At 42.1% G+C, this 17,979-nt stretch overlaps 1 protein-coding gene across 2 annotated transcripts in view; it reads right to left on the bottom strand.

Moving 5' to 3' along the window:
- Positions 1-11,666, bottom strand: part of KMT2E (lysine methyltransferase 2E (inactive)) — a 122,007-nt gene extending 110,341 nt beyond the window's left edge. The window contains exon 1 of one of the 2 annotated variants that reach the window (XM_050925279.1): positions 11,334-11,666. The gene's annotated coding sequence lies outside the window, so the exon portion shown is untranslated. The remainder of the gene's footprint in view (positions 1-11,333) is intronic. The other variant, XM_050925270.1, reaches the window with a different exon arrangement.
- Positions 11,667-17,979: the final 6,313 nt, after the last annotated feature.

Raw genomic sequence — 17,979 nt, 5'->3', positions numbered from 1 at the left:
AAGGTAACTGTCCCACTCTACTCAGCACTAGTGAGTTGTCACCTGGAGTAATATCAAGTTTTGGACACCATACTTTAAGAACAATGTAGACAAACTGGAGAGAATCCACAGGAGAGCAATAAAAATGATAAAAGGGTTAGAAAACCTGACCTATGAGGAAAAGTTAAAAAAACAGGGTATGTTTAGTCTTAAGGAAACAAGACTGAGGGAGGTAAGGGGGAACATGACAACAGACTTAAAATATACTAAGGGCTGTTATAAAGATAATGGTGAGCAAACTGTTCTCCAGGTCCACTGACTGCAGTAAGGGAGATTTAGGCTAGCTATTAGGAATATTTTCCTTTCTGAACACCATCTTCAGTGACATTATTGGCCTGCTGGGAGGATTTGAGGACTAGCCCTGACCCTAAGGTAAATTGAGTTTGAGACCCCTGGGCTAGACTAACGCTTTTCCAGGATGGTCTAGGTCAGGACTGCACAACTCGTAAAGCAGCGAGGGCCCACATTACTCCAAAGAAAACAGCTGAGGGCTGAACCCCGCGGCCCCGTGAAAACACCCCGCTTCAGCGCAGCCCAGACCTGCAGAAACAAACCCTCCTTCCCCAGCGCCGCCCCACCAAAACAGCTGTGGGCAAAAAAAGGAACATTGGGGGTGAGGAGGTGATACTTGATTTTAAATCAACCAGGGGCTCCCAGCTGAAGAGGTGGCTGGGAGCCCTCAGGGGCAAATTAAAGGGCCCAGGGCTCCGGTGGCTGGGGGAAACCGGAGCTTTCCGGGGCTGGGGCAGGGATTTAAAAGGCCTAGAGCTCCTGCCGCTGAGGGGAGCCCGGCCCTTTAAATCCCAGCCTCAGCCCATTCGCTGGAGCTGCAGCTGGGATTCAAAGGGCTCTGGGCTGCCCGCAGCACCGGGGAGCCCTGAGCCCCTTAAATCTCAGCCGCGGACAGGAATCTCTACAGGCAGCCCAGAGCCCTTTGAATCCCGGCCGCGGCTGAGATTTAAAGGGCTCTGGGCTCCCCACCACTGTGGGCAGCCCAGAGCCCTTTGATCCCCGGCCACGGCTAGGATTTAAAGGGCTCTGGGCTCCCCCCAGCTGCGGGGAGCCCTGAGCCCTTTAAATCTCAGCCACAGCCGGGGATCAAAGGGCTCTGGGCTGCCCGCAGAGTGGCGTTTGCAGGGGATTTAGAATCTCCCGGCAGGCCGCACAATGATGCTCTGCGGGCTGCATGTTGTGCAAGCCTGATCTAGGTAGATACTTGGCCCTACTTCAGTGTGCAGGGATGGATTGGACAAACTCTCGAAGTACCTTTCAGCCCCACATTTCTATAACTGATAAATCCACAGCTTGAGGAATAAAATTTTATTTGCTTGTTGGATGCAAGTTAAGCGGACAGAAAGGTAGGCAAGAGCCTCTAATTTTGGTAGAGCCTATCATCAATAATAACAACACACACACACACACACAAAAACCCCACTTTCTCCAAATAAAAGTGACTATAAAATACAGCAAAAAGAGGACCATTACATTTTAAGTGTTTTAAAACTTGGGGATCCAGTAACATTAAGACTGTCTGCACTTTCCATTGTATATGCAGAGGGAATCATAATACATGATCACTGGAAGGTATTCCCTGAGCAACACAGAGTGAAAGTCTGGAGAGGGGAGTCATATTTCTAATTGCAAATTTGAGAAAGGGAAGGGAAAAGGTGTAGGCTGCAAGTAGAAAATTCACCAGTTCTTATACATACATAAGCAACAATGCAATTTTGCTTCCCTAATTTAAGTCCTGGCATCCATACCATTTGAACAGGAATTTGCTGATACACAAAGCAAGTTATCATCCTTACTCCACATGTCTAACCAGCACCTTTACAGAAAGGAGCATACCATCCAAAACATTTCATTAGTTGAAAAATAAATAAATAAATAAATAAATAGGGAAAATTGAAGGAAACCCTCCATTCTCAGCTCCCTCTTTCAACAACCTTTCCTCATAGGTGCCAAGGCTAGACTGCAGTTTCTAGAAGCATTTTATAAGAAAAATATTTTACAAGATAAGAGTTAATGTGCTTATTGTAATTAATCTACTCATACTTCGTAGGCTGAGTAGACATTTTAAGTCTTTCCAGCTGAGAATAATATTTGCTCCTAAAATTTTGATATGCTACATTATGCGTTTTGTGATCACTATGGAGAAGCAAACTGTTTATGGAATGTTTGAATGTTATACTTCTTCCTCTGTACATGTGCTCCAAAGAAATTAACATGTACAACTGAAACCATGGGTAAAACTACTGCCAAAGTTATGTTAATTTTAGGGTAACTAGAGTGGTAATTTCCTGGATGTAGTCTATTTGTATAATAGTCAAGGAGCACAAACAAAAAAGGACATGCACTCATTTTTAGAGAATGTGAACAAATCAAAAGAAATAAGATGAATTTCACTGGAAGAGATGTGTATTTCTCTCCATGTTATCCAGTCCTTACTCCCACTCCTGAGCATGAACAAACAAGCTTCCAGTGCAGAAAGTTACCCCCTCTCCCAATTTATTTATAATTATTTTCAATAGGTTGGTATGAAATTTAGCAAAAAAGAAATCCATTCTATACTACATGTTAGTGCTGGTGCTCAGCGTTACACAACTTAGCCAAAAGGCATAAATCATTACAAAAAGACTGAAAAAAGACCCAACCATGCCTTATACTAAAATATGTAAGTGAGGAGAGGGATCAGGGCACCTACACAAAGCGGAAAGAAACCATACTTTAAGCACAAATATTTAAAAATTCTCTCTCTGGGTAAACTTTTTAAACATACCAGAACATAGGTAACGTGAACAAACATTTTCCTAATTTTCCTCCACATTAAGCACTTTAATAAATAGTTTCATACCCAATAGCACAAACAATTTTTATCATGGCCTCCTTCAAAGCCATAGTAGTGGCAACACCATCATATTATACTCTTATTCCTGACCTTTAAAATATTTTGTTAGCTATTAAAAAAAAAGCTCTTCTTGGTTTTCCTATTAACTGAGTCCCGATATTCAGAAGCTACTTCACCACTGTTTACACGGAGGTTTGAAGATGCAAGAGCAACATTATCAGTAGGTTGTAATATTAACAATACTAAACTCCACACTTGAGATGAGTTTCCATCAGGCTTGGAAAAACCACCAATCCACTAGCAGCTGCAATAATAAGTTTGGAATGGAGGACCAGCAAGCCACAATTTCAGTGGCACCTTCAGAGAATTCAAGACTCTTGTGCAAGGAAAACTAATAGTAAGGTCTCCATCTCTCAAATGTCCAATCTGAAGATGGTCTCTGGAGCTCTCAAAGAGCTCATTACATAGATTATGCCAACCCAAATAGTTGAGAAAAGAAAAGACTCCCGTATCAGTACCATCCAGGAGTCATTTTGTCTATTAACTTAAATCCTGACACAAAAGGAAGCTACTCTCCACTAGGCCTCACCCTGCTGGTGAAGGGTCGGAGAGTGCTCCAGAGGCCCCCCTGGCTTCCTTCTAGAGGAGGCCAGAGTGGTAGAAGGGGATCAGTGTCCCCCTTTTCCCAGAGACTTCTGCAAGTCCACTAGAGAGCCCTCTGGGTTTCCCTTTTTCTCTCCCTTTCCCCCCTTTTTCTCCTTCTATCTGCGTGAAAGTGAGAGAGCATGGAGGCTAGGAAGAGAAAAGATACAAGAGGAAGAAGGTGAAGAATGGTAATGAGGAGATAAAAATTAATGTAGATTTTGGAATTAATGTGAGTTAAATGAGAAGGAATCAATTAATAAAAGGGTAAACAGGTTGAGGAATGAGACAGAGCTCTGACAGTCGCTTATACTACATAAGCGAGGGGGGGGGGGGGCGGAAGAGACAGTGAACATGATGCTCAAATACCTAGTCTCAAGCTGTAACTACTAAGACCACACAAAATGGGAAGAAAATAATTTGTTGTCTGTCTTGAGGGAAGAGAAAAATGCTACTTACAGGAGGGTCTATCTATATCCATGTCACACCAGACATTTCGAAAGAGTCAGGAATAAGAAGGTAAAATGGGGGGAAAACCAATGAGCATGGTAGAAAAGTTTATTCTTTTGGCATGGGAATTCCAACATTCTGTTCTTTATTAGTTGACAAGAAATACTGGTTGGTTTGTATTAAACAGTGTCTGTCACCTCATTCACACTAATTCTGTATCAGAACTATTACTGTTACATGAAAAACTGATTTAGGAAAACAAGTTTTGTTCTACCGTGACACTCTTTTACTAATTCTGTTAGTTTGATGTGTCCTATGAGATCTTACCTAAAATATTTTTCCTACCAGTTGTTTCCTTCCAAACATGTGACCTGACATACTCATTGAACAGCGGATTACAGTGGGATATTTTAAAGATGTTCATGAAACAACTGTCTATGAAAGTGTACTAGAGTCAAAACTGCCGTAGATCTCAACATTCATTAGCATATAACACCGTCAAAATTCACAAAGAGCATTTCAAATAAGTAGGAGTATTTTTGTATTTGTGTGTAATCAATATTCAATAAGCATGCTCAATAGGTTACATCTCATCTAGTGGGGTGGTCAGGTATGGATTTATTTTCTTTGATACGTGACAGTTTACTTATCGCTAGTTCATCCACTGAAAAGTCTTGATTATAACAAATCTTTTAAGAAACATATTCTGAATCTCTGTTCTGAATGCAATGTTTAATTCAGTGGTAGGGGGTTTTGTGCATTTTTCTATTATAGGCAGAAGAAAGTAAAAAACTTTCAATATTTACTTCCTGTAACTGTGACAAAGGCATACCAAATGTTTTACTGCGTTCACCAGATACTATTATACGACCATTTGATAAACAGCATAGAAAAAACACTTGGGTAGTGGGAGATTCTGGTGCAGTTTTTGTTCCACTTGGTATTATAAATTTGTAATAAACAGAGGATAAATTATTTCCTTTGAGTCGAAGACTGACCTGTCAGCTAAACTCTATTTTATTGTAAATTTTTTCACCGATGTAGGATTCCCACACATGTAGTTTTCCCCCACGTTCATATGTTGCATTTGGTCTGAATGGATGCTGGATTAGAGCTTCCACTTGTGTCTTGGGCAAACTTGCAGGAATTGGAAGAAGGTTTGATTTCCTTATGCTTCAGTCTGGGAATCCAAACCCAGGAATACTGGAAGTTTTTTTAATCCTTCACATAAACAGGAATTTTTAATTTCTCCTCAGTGGTGGGAGTTTCCTCTCTATATTGAGCAACTACATTAAATACAAAAAATACTGTTTTACCACAAGCCCAATCTGGGCTAGATTTCTTGGTTATAATATAATTATACATATTTCTACATGTTTTAATCATAAGAGTTCTTGTAGTCATGTTCAGGAAAGTCACAGCACACAGAATTTAAGCATTTTCAATCCCCTTCAAACTACGGTTCCCATTTTCAAGACACTGCACTGATCACTAATATTTTCAGTTGCAATGTCCATCCAAAACTCAATTACTCCATTTGCAATTATGTTATATTTAGGGATTCTAGTTTCTATTTATTTTGGTAGCTTGGTGCTTTCTCTTCTTAGAGAAGAAATGTTGATTTTTATAGGGTTGGTTTTTGTTTTTTAAATTGTGACAGCATAATACTGAGCTGGCATCTGTTGTATCATTAGCCCATGATGGTTTTAACATTCATTTCCAAATGACACAGGCAGGAGTTGTGACTTTTGACCATTCGGTAACTTTGTTCGATGCAAACACAAACATGCAGAAAACTTCCTAAGCAGTTGTTGTGTGCGACTTGGAGTGAATAAAAGAAAAACAGCAGGGACAGGAAGTGAATGACTTAAAAAAATTCCTTGAGGAAACATTTCCAGTTTCTATTTTTAATTTATTTTTAAAAATATGCATAATTATTAAAATATTAGAAGTGGGGTTTTATCAGTTGCTTAAAGTTTATACTGAAAATTGACACACACACCCCAGATCACTAAATGTTCTGCTATTAAAGATGGAACTCTGCCCTAACATACATTGAAATTACTGTACTTTTAAGTCAAAAGTTGATTATAAGAATGCTTAGTTTTTCAGATTTCTTATATATTCAAACAGTCTCATTCTGAAACGGTATTCTGACAAGACTGATAGCCATGATAAAAAAAAAAAATTGTGATCCCACTTCATTTTCCCCAAAAATACTGAAATATGTGAAAAACCTCATAACACTTCTCTACTGTAAGTCCTCTGGATCCTCAACTTCAAAATAAATATATCTACAGTGAAAAGTATTTTCACAGCATTTAAAGTGTCTCTCAAACCAACTGCTAAGACATGATCAGCTGTCTAGGCATAGAATATCAGCTGCCTGATGTAACAGCCAGATGGCTCTAAACATTGCCCGATTATAGCCACCCCTACTGGTTGAGGAGTAATCTTCCACTGACTAGTCAAGACATAATGGAACTTAACAAAATTGTCAATTATATCCAGCATAATATTTCTAAAACTTAAGTTAGAAAAATTTAAGGAAAAAAATCAATATGTTGGAACACCTTAAAAACTTAAGCTATTTAAAATACTCATAGTCCTTTGAATAGAGGGATCCAAGGCATTGACATTTTGTCAGTGATTAAATAAAGGAAGTGAAACAGTAAAGGAACCAGGTATCTGACAAATAATAAGTTGCAGTTTATTCTACTAAATGATGTCTCTACTTAAGGCTCACAGTGATCATAAAGATGAACTTTTCCTATTAAATAATAAAATGGTACAGGACAGTTTTAGAAATTTATCTAAGTAATTGTCTACCAGCACAACAATCTTTATGAAATTTGAAAGAGAAAAATCTCAGTGATCTCACAAATTTCTAGTGGCCAATATATGAAAGCCCAGCAGCATTTATATGTATGTTTTTTTAGAAATTGTTGCTATACTCTATTTTAACAAGACTATGAAGACAGCATTAGTAGAGTTCCATCTTGAGAAATTACAGCAAAATTACAATTTTTTCCTTTGCAGTGTGAAGGGGATCCAAAATTTTGTGCAAGAGACAATCTGGTGTTATTTTAGGAAGCAGGATTAACTTTTGTTTAAATCTTTAGTTTGTGGCTGATAAGAACAGAAACAAAATAATACATAAATAATTGTACTTTGAGAGAAACCTGCTTCTCAATGAAGTTTATGTTTTCCATAGTTTGAAAGCTAAAATACAGATTCTCAAGAGATGTATTCAGAATTCAACTGAAGTCCACATAGGTAGGGCATCCCTATAAGACTGAAGATATACTTTCAATCTTACTATCAGTTCTGACTTACTGTATCTGTATCCTGGTTTGTTTAAATGCACTACCTGTTCCTGGGTCACAGTCCCACAGAATTAACAAACAAATGTAAATAAATGTGCTGACGTCAGCACAACCGCCCGCAGCATCCTGAGGGCCCACGTCGCTTCCTGCAGGTCCCATTGGCCGGGAATGGTGAACAGCAGTCACTGGGAGCTGCGAGTGGCCATGCCTGCAGAAGGTCAATGTAAACAAACTGTCTCGCAGCCTGCCAGGGGATTACCCTGACCAGCCGTGGGCCACAGGTTGCCCACCACTGCTTTATGCTTTTCAATTAATCCTACTGAAGTCATATTAGACAAAGTTAAGCATGTGCTTAAATCCTTGGGGAGTAGGGTGCTAAGGATAATCCTGCTGACCTTTAAGGAATCTAAAATTTTGAAATCAATTTCTATATTCTTGCTGTTTCTCAAAGTCCCAACTAAAAATAACGTACCTTTAAATAAAAAAAATTGCCAGTAAGATTCCAATGAAAGTTGAGTTTAACAAATAAGAGGATCTCAAAGTATTTAATAAATATCAATCCTCAACAAAATATTAAACCAATTATACACACAAGAAAACTGAACCACAGAAATCTAATCCAGAGAAATAATCTGAGTGCTAGTACTGTCATGCAAATATGCTAAAAAGTATTTACCTTCCCCAATATTTTTCTCTGATATCCTAAAGTATTTCCCAGATCACTAAAGTCATTCCAAATGCAGATGATCAAAAAAGATATAGATGGCCTTAGTACATGGAGTCCAGATTACTGACGGCCTACTCATATATTAAGTTTGACACCTGGAAATAAATCGGTACACATGGAATTTAAAACAGAGTGCCAGAAATTTTGAAATTTCAAACCAAGTCTCACAGACAGTTTTGGGATTTTTTTGTAATCTATTTTTTAAATTTAAAATTTGCTGCATTTAATTTATTTATAGATTTTACTGTGGTACTCATCCTCATAATATCCAAGCGCCTCAAAAACATTAATGAATTTAGCCTTAAAACACCCTTGCGAAGTAAAGTATTACTATCCCCATTTTACAGATGGAGAAACAGAGAGAGGTAAAGTAATCACATAAGGTCAACAAGAAAGACCTTCTGATTCCCAAGGAAGTCTAGTGGTAAAGATGTTACTTACACTACTGATGCTTTTCAGAACACCTTTAAGGTATAGGATATTGCTTGTTTTAAACCAAGTGTTGCAGAGCATACCTCAGATTCTGCTTATGTGACCCTAGTCATATTGAAACTAGCACCTAAAGGGGCAAGATATACCCCTTTGCTTCTCGATATTTGCACACAAATCTTATTAGCATTAGAAACTTAGACAACAGAATCAAAAATAGAAACCTATGGAAATTATCAGAATTCTAATCAAGATGACCCTATAAGTTTATCACAGACCCTTTAGCCAGCCCAAAATTATTAAAAATATATAATTGAGTGAAATAATATATGGATTTAAATTTTAAAAATTCATATTATAGCAATATGTTGGTCCAGTAATACATGCCCTGTCCTATTAATGCACTACTTGTGTGGTTTAAGTCACTCAAGCTTTCGTCCTCACCAACACAAGGTATGCCTTGTGGGGCTGTTAATGCATACGTTCAAAGTCTTATTGCTTAGCTGATACAGATATAAAGAACAAATTATCTATTCTTCCATAGCAGTGCAAGGTAATATTCGTAAAGTTAAAATTATTCATGCACTGAAAAATGGTTTGCTATTGGAATAGTATTTCACATTTGGCTCTTAAAATCAAGAAGGTTCCAATAATATACTAAAATGGTAACATGCATCTTATTAAAGTAGAGAGAGCAGGATTTTGAATTTACAAAATTTCTATTTACCTTTTGTAATTTTAGTTTAATATATTAAAAACATGACAAGTTTCCTGAGATTTGTCGCTCTCAATTGCATTCAATATATCAACTACTAAAAGAATGCTTCGTTGCTTCTCCATCCCACACAGCCTCACACCATCTTCTTTATGATGATACTAAAAGGCTCATATGTCATTTGGGACAGGAAGAAAGAAAGACTAAGTACTGTAGTTTCATTTAAACATTTATGTACATTATCAGACAGACAGTTTTTACACTTTACAATATATATTTAATGAGTTAACAAAAAAAAGATTCTCATGCTGAAAAATTACACATGGGCAAGAAAGCTCTACACCTGAAGAAGCAAAGTAACAGGTTTTAATTTGGTCTGGATATTTCCTTAAACAGTAACATCAAAATGTTAAACTAGTATTCCCAAACTATTCATGTTAGATTACCACCACCATCTCCAGAAAAGGAAGTATTTTGTCAAAGATTAACCTGACATTCACAAAGGCAATGACTAAGAATTTAGTTAGGACTGTTTTAAGCTTTTGTCTTTTTTGATAAGAATTACTGGTCCTTGTGTTAGTAACAGATGTATTGTGAAACATATCTAGATTAACTAGCATAGACATAGGAATTATTCCAAAACACTATTAAAACAAAAGTGAAGCGATTAATATGGCATGCATATCACATCACACAAAGATACAAACACACACCCCCCAGAAGCTACTTGAGTCTATCATCTCCCCCACCCCCAACGGTAAGAGTGGTCTCGTTCATTTGCCTTTCACACACATAACCAATAAAATTAATCAGCTGGGATACAGTATTTTATTCATAGTAAAGTCAAGACATGTTTTGTACATGATTTGAAGAAAACAGCTTTTTCATTTAAACATAACAAGCCAGTAATGTGCTGCAGACAAACGCACTGCATGGGGTGTGGAGGACCCGAGCTGATTAGATTACCACAACATCAGCCTGGGGCCGCCATTTTTAGAATCTCTAAAGGACAAAAGAGGGAAATTACAATTTTTACTCTACATTTACCATAAGCAGCTTAAAAAGTACAATGTTTATGATGAAGCATTTACGTATTTTACTTATGGTCATAGCCCTCTCTTTCAGTTCACTGAGGTAGGTCTCAAAAAAACAAAAAAAGCCTTTTCGTTACTAATCCCTTTAGGATGATGTAAATAAACTAAGGCTAAACATTCTTAAGTTTCGACTTTAATCAAATGTAGCGTATACAATTTTAGGAACCTCAGGGCTTTTAGCTACCGCACATTCCTAAATGACTGAACATAGGGGAATACAGGACCTTTATAATCAGACCATATTACATTTCTTCTCCCCTATCTATTTAGTACTACACAGTGGACCGTTTGTTTCTCCTCCCGTACGTATGCAGCAGTAGGGTCTACTCCACTAATGCCTTTCCATAAAAAAGGATTTAGATATGCCACACAAGGAAACACGAATGCTAGATTTAAAAACTAAAACAAGGGGGCAAAGATGAGTATTTTAAATATACCTCAGGCTCCAGATCGTCTCTACAAAGGGGGTGGGGAGAATCATCCCCTTTTAAATTGACACAGAAACTCTTTAGAACTGTTTTCCGTTTGTCCAGGTTACACCACAGGAGAGATGTTAAAAGGGAGGGAGGGAGGTGGGGGTGTGGAAAGGAGAGAGATCAGGCCTATAACGAGCCATTTTAGTATCACAAAACAAAAATATACAGGATAAGGGAGACTATTTTCTAGGCTTCATGCATACAACCCAATATGCAATCATACTATTACCCATGCCTGCTCTTAGCCTCTGGATCTACATAAATTTATGTTGTATGTCACATAATATCCCCTCCTGGGTTTGTTTGGTTTTAATCATAATGCCAAAAAAAATCCCCTCGGCGCCTCCAGTTACAGTAACCCGCCATATTCACAAGATATAACGACTCCCTTTTATTTTCAAACCAACCCATAAAATACGAAACACAAGCCAAAGCAATTTATACAGAATCAGGCACGGTTTAGACGGGAGGGGATCTCACACCCCACCCCTCCCAGATATAAAGGGATGCCTCCCTAACGTTTTAACCCTTACCAGAACCCCCCCCTTCCCCTTCGGCAGGAATGATAATCATAACAGGAGACTCACCTGTAATGATGACAGGCCAAGCAGCAGCTCCCCCTTAGCTGAGCCCCTTTCCTATGCCAACCAAAACAATGCAACGGCCCCACTGCGGATGTCCCTAGCCTGGGCAGGACGCAGCCCTCAGCTGACCCTGGGGAAAAGGAGTGAGCAGAGGGGTCCCCCAGACCGGCCTGGCACTCAGAACCCTGCAGGGACCAGCTGGGAAGCGCCTTTGCCTTAGGACCTAAGTACAAACCCCGCTGCCGCTGCTGCTCCCGTCTCCCTCCTCTCAGACTCCTACACTCCCTCTATGTCACTGCCTCTCTCTGGGAAAATGGCGTCCTCCGCTCTCCCCTCCCTCCCACTACACGGGGCTCACCCGTCCCGCCCGGCAGGGGCAAGGTTACCAGGGCGAAGCCAAACAGCCGCCATTTTGCTTGTGGGCTGGAGCGCAGTCTGTGTCCGTTAAGTCCTCCCTCGTGCCATGTCCATTTTTACAAAGGGAGTTTCCTCAGGAGATTAAATTGTTCGAGGGCCGGGGCCAGAGAGCGCGCCCCTCGATCGGAAAATGCTAAAAAAAAGGGGCAGCCGGAACGGCAGGGGCGAGAGGAGTGTGTCTGGGTGGAGACTCGGGGCGACCGTGCAGCTAAGTGCACAGGAGCGGGGCCTCGGGCCCAAAATGATGCTGCGGGTGACCTAAAGCGCGTAGCGAGATCCTGTCTTCCGCAGGGACGCAGACACCGAAACCTGTCTTCAGCCTAGCCCCAAGCAAGCGAGTCCCTGCGCCAGCCTCCTCCCTGACCTCTTGTGAGCCTGGGCCAGCCGCACTGACACACACGGGCTTTGGGGGAGGCTGCCAGACCGAGGCAATTGCCCCCACCCACAGTGAGACGGGGGATAAGGGACTGAAGTCCGTTCGGTGAACTATGGAGGGTCGCTCGCTGAGAGGGATGTGCCCCTCCGCAGTTAGTGGAAACCCGAGGCGGGTCGCTACGAGTGACCGAGGTTTAGCGCAGGCCTATCTAGGGGAACCTCTTCCAAGGAACGAGACTGAGGGACTAGGGCCACCTCTGCCTGCGAGGCTCCCCTTTACCGAATGAGACTGGGGGGGGGAGGTCTGGGGCTGCCCTGATCTGGACGAGTGACGGGCAGAGCAAGAGGTACGTGTGTGTGAGACACGGGCAGCCCTCTGTTTATGCTGAGCTCCTTCCCTTCCCCCACACGCCTTCCCTGCGTGTGCTGCCCACACACCGCCCCGCATTCCCCGCCTGGCTTCGGCCCCTCCGGCGATGGCTGAGGGAGGGAGGGGAGGCGGCGGCTGGGGTTTCATTCGACGCCCACCAGGGGCTGAGCGAGCCTCCTTCAGTGCGCAAACTCGGGGCATCACATAAAAGCTGGGCTGGCAGCTCTTTACCCTGCCTTGATGGAGCCGCCACAAGCGGGTGACGTGAGAAGCCGCTAGCAGCGGCGCCATAGCCTAGGCTTCCCCATACCTTGGGCACAGAGGGGCTGTAGAGAACCGCTGCTGCGGCAGGAAGGAGTCGGGATGAAGGGCTCTGGATGCAGAGGCGGCGGCTGTAACGAGGCATCGAGTATTGGGGGAGGGAGTGATTAAACGTCTTGTGGCCATGGCGGAGTCTGAGGGTATTTTTTCCTGTCTAACTCGTGTATGTGTCTCTGTCTCTCTCTTTCTCTTTCCATAGGGCGCTTGGTTGGGCTGCTCGCTCGGGTTCTGCCTGTGTTGCGCGAAATGGCGGCTGCTATCTTGGTGGGTTTGGTTTTTTTTCTTCTTTCCCCTCCTATTCCCCTCCCCCACCTCTGCCTTGGCCACTTCTCCGCAGCGAACCGCGGTGAGGACTGAGTCAGGAGGGGGGGGGGGGAAGCGGACCGCATTGAAGCCAATCTCCAGGCTGGCTGGGCAGCCCAGGCGCGCCCGGATTGGCTGCTGCTGACATCATCTTGCAGCAGGGGCAGCCGCAGCTGGGCAGGGCTGAGGAGCTGTTGGGGGAGGCTGGTGCAAAGGGAGAAAACGGGCGCCATGTTCCCGACGCTGGGGAGTCTGTGAGGGTACGGACAGTGAGGCAAGGTCATGGGATGGAAACGAGAAGGCCTTGACAACCATCACCTAAGCGGTGCCGAGACAGAGGAGCTAAGCAGGGGGAGCGGGCCAGCCTGTGCCTGTATTTGTAACTGCGTCAGTACAAGATGGCGCAGGGTCTCCCTGGAGAGGGACGGGAGCTGCACGTCCGCCGGAGGTCATGTGACCGCGTTGCATTCTTGTGGGGTTGTTTGGCTGCAGACCAAGCTGGCGGAGACGGTGGCTGCTGCTGGGGAGAGTCCGCGCTTCCTTCCCCGCCCTAGCTGGAAAGTCGGGGTGGATTTCTTTATTTCCCTTCCCTACTACCCGTCTGCAGAAGGGTGTAGCTGGTACTGCTGAGGAAGGTTCTCGCTTCTGGTCCTATTCCCCACCCCCAGAATGTGGCAGCTCCTTCTGGGGAAAGTTCATTCCTCCTCCCTGCATTGAGCTTAGCTGTTTCAGAAGAAAGTTCTCGTTCTTCCTCTCTCTGACCCAGCCCCCGCTTTCCGGGAGAATATGAGGGCGGAGAGTAATTTTTCCACAACTCCCGGACAAGGTTGTAAGGTGTCCGATTTCTCCGATCTAAATTAGGTCACATTTGTGATCCAGTTTGGGTGACTAAAATGTCTTTGATTCCTCATTTCACTTGTAAGAACAACTCTTTCTTTTGTTAGTTAGGTTTCCTGTGGTAGTGTTTGTTGGAGTCTCCGTCTTAGTGAGGCACTTACCTGTTCTAGTCCACGTCTGCACAGCTTGCAAATATGCTCATTTTGTGTGCTGCTCTGTGCTCCTTCCCAACATTGGAACCATTTGCAGAGGTGGCTTACTAAGGAAAAATGTTGAGTGCTTCATAGGATTGACCAGTCTTGAAAGTTGACTAATATTTTTTGGGGTGATACCCACTTTTCCAGTGAAACAGCCTCTCGCTCAGAGAACATGACACAGTTAAATGACTGGTAGTTCAGACCATAGATATAAAGAACAAATCTATGATTTGAAGTATTGCGATACTTCAAATGTATTTAACAATTGGATTTGCTTATCTATATGAATATGGTGACCAGATGTTAAGGGGAGACTATCAGAACCATTGCAGGGAGTGTGTTGTTTTTTTTTTTTTCGTTACACTTCACCTGTCCGGGAGTTTGGTAGCAATTCTGCGGAGAGCCCTTCGGTCATGGATGGTCTTCAGCGGTATTTCAGCAGCAGGTAATAAACCTTGCAGCCAAAGACAGAAGCACTTGCCACTGAAATACCGCCAAAGACTGTCTGCAACTGAAGGACTGCCAAATTGCTGCTGAAGACCAGGAAACAAAATATTGGGACTAATGGCGTCCTAACCGTACTCTGGTTGGGAAGCGGGACAAACTCCTCGTCTCTGGAAAGTTATGTAATCCTGGTAGTCTTTTAAAGATGCTATACTTAAAATGAGACTGAACAAAGAATTAGGAAATTTTAAAACTAAATGACTCTATGGTTTCTTCATAGACTAATATGTTATTCCTCTTAAATTTTTCATTTGTATTCTGTTTGCTTCTACCTGTCTTTCTGGACAAATAGTGAGTGCGGAAGGGGAGCTTACAAATGCATTGTCTGACCTCTTATCCTGGAGGTTATGTACTGTCACATTAAAAATACTATTGCAAATATTTATTTGCTACCAACTTGTACAAATCAATGCTTATCTGATCTGTAAGTCACATGGGTGAATTGGAGTCTAGTTACATAACTAAATGTTCCAGTTACAGCCTCTTAGCCTGACATTTTACCTTGGAGTGACTGGCATCTGTGCCACTTTGAGAGGTACTTGAGTAGTTTTGCATAGCTGCAAATAACTTCAGTAAGGCAGAAGGGCCTCCTTTCTATCCAACATAAAATAGCTTTTTTTTTTTCTTGAATTACATGTAGGTAACTTAAGACACATGCAGAGATTAAATTAGCCATCTATATTTCAGAGTCTAATCATTTGAGGCTCAAAGGTTTAAGAACTTGGACTATCAGACTTAATTTATTGTTAATCCTGGAAATGCTGTTTTAACTTCTGTATTGTTTGGTCTTTTTTATGAAAAGATGCAGTAAGTTTGAGGCTTTCTTTTAAGGAGCATGTCAGCTGAATGTCTGGCAATGACACTGATTGAAGGAAATGATCTAGTATACATATCTAAAATATTTTTGTTCTAGAAACTTGTGATTACATTTACAAAAGCGTACTTGTTTAATTTAGATACTTGAGGCTAGTGGAGTTGATCTATTTGTCAGAATCCCAGCAACTTTACTATTCCCCTCTCCCTGTCACTGGCACCACAATAACAGAGAATGCCTGTGCTGTTCTTACCCACGGTTCATGTCTTGCATTGTCATAGGAGCACAGTGAAAACAAATATACTTACATCTATTTGATTGTGGTGCTTTGCTATATACACTACAAGAGCTGTGTAGAGCCCATATGAACAACCTTGGCACAAGCTATGGGGGGAGGGAGGCAGAAAAATAGTAAGGCAGAAGCAGAGTGTTACAAAAAGGGCAACAGGACGGGAAAAGAGGGCCAGATAAAGGAATTTGCTCACTTTCACAGTAGAGACTATCTTTTTAGACTAAATAACTCAGGGCATGCCTCCTACTGCTTGCATTGCTCAGGAGGGTGAAAAGCTCTTTGCTTCCTGCCCCCAGAAATGTGACTTTCGCACTGTCCACACTGATGCTATTGCAGTTTCCACTTCTTGCTGAGGTGGAGTAATTATGGTGAAGCACTCTCCTGTCAGCATAGCGTGTCTTTACCAGACATGCTACAGTGGTGCGCTGCATCAGCATAGTGTAGCCTTGCCCTCAGTCCCCTTAAATTCAAATTGTACCTCTTGTATTTAGTCATTTCACATTAAATAAAACTTTATTTGGTGAATGAGGTGCACTTGGGACTAGCTGGTGCCCCTTGGGTTTCACGCTGGAGCTGAGGGTTCTGCTGCATGTAGACTTACCCCGTTCTTTGATAGGCAGTGTTGCCTGCACAGCACTGCCCTCCATCCAGCCGTTGTAGAGGGATAGTTGGAGAAGATGAGGGTATGACAAATAAAATATATGGAGATAGGCCTATCTCATAGAACTGGAAGGGACCCTGAAAGGTCATCAAGGCCTTGCTAGTGAAGGCAGGGGGCTGGACAAGTACTGACTTTTGCCCCAGATCCCTAAGCAGCCCCTTCAAGGATGAACTCGCAACCCTGGGTTTAGCAGGCCAGTGCTCAAACACAGAGCTATCCCTCTGCCCATGGATACAAGGGTCCACTAACTCTTCTGTACTGTATAGCATAGAGTCCTGGGGCCACTGTTGGCTGGGGAAACTTTAGTGATACAGCTCCTCTGGAGTAATGGAGACTTGGATGGAGTGGTCTCTAGAACTTGAGAGAGGGTGGGGGGGAATGGGAGTACTAGAAAGTAGGAAATGAAGCCTTAAATGCTCAAACTCAATAGTATTCTGGAGTTGAGCATTAACATTTTTAGTTTAATATAAGTCATAGCTTGGATGTAGTAGCCTTATTAAAAATAGCAATTTTGTAGTGTGACTTCATATTATAGCAGGGGTTCTCAAACGGGGTTGGGACCACTCAGCAGTTATGAGATCATTACATGGGGGGGCATGGTTTGTGAGCTGTCAACCTCCACGCAAACCCTGCTTGCCTTCAGCATTTATAATGTTTTTAATTTATATGGGGGGGTCACATTCAGAGACTTGCTGTGTGAAAGGGGTTGCCAGTAAAACCAAAAAAGTTTGAGATCCACTGTATTATAGAAACCTTCAGTCAATTGTTTAACTGTAGGCTAAACTGAATACAGCTCCTTCCAACAAAAAAGGAAGAACCAGGCTAATGGAAGAATGGGTTGTTGACTTAACTGTGGTAGTATCTTGGTTTGAAACTGGATGGTTACACTGCAACCTGGTAGTGAATAAAATAGAATCTTGGCAATTACCTGCACCCGTTGAGGTGAGGTGCAGCTAGTTGCGAAGAGTTGAGCAGCTAGCTGCACCTCACCTCAAAGAAGAATGGATAGTAAAAAGAGGGGAAAGATAATCTGATACGCTGTGTATTTTCTCACATCTCTGGATCAGATCGGGTGTCTTAAAGACATGGTGGGTAGAAGTGACCAGTTCCACAAATAGCTGCAACTGGATTTGTGAACCTTCTGTCCAAAGTTGAAGTACCACTTAACTAATTGTTCTTGTTTGTTTCTGCCATTAGGCAAGATGTTTGGGATTGGGTTAGAAAGATGTCACTTTCGTTGATAGGAGCATTTTGCCTGAGTTCAAAGACATACTGTTGAGGTTCTGACTCATGTGATTAACACTCAGGATATACTGGGCCTCAGGAAGATTTGAGTATGCTCGAGCCTAATCTAATTGCAATAGATGGTTTTTGGGTTTTTTCTTTGTTTTGACAGCAAAACATCTTCCATGTTGTATCACATCTTAGAAGTGATGCAGTTTAGCAGCTTCAACCTGTTAACAGCTGCAGAAGAGACTAAGAAAACTTAATCTGTTTTACTGTAGTTTTAAGCAGTCTGACATGATCAGATAACTCTTCCTCAGCATGGTTTATTTCT

The sequence above is a fragment of the Gopherus flavomarginatus genome, chromosome 1 (genome assembly GCF_025201925.1).
Source record: "Gopherus flavomarginatus isolate rGopFla2 chromosome 1, rGopFla2.mat.asm, whole genome shotgun sequence".
Classification (NCBI taxonomy): domain Eukaryota; kingdom Metazoa; phylum Chordata; order Testudines; family Testudinidae; genus Gopherus; species Gopherus flavomarginatus.
Note: the sequence above shows the minus strand (reverse complement) of the source record. Positions and strands in the feature narration are given on the sequence as shown.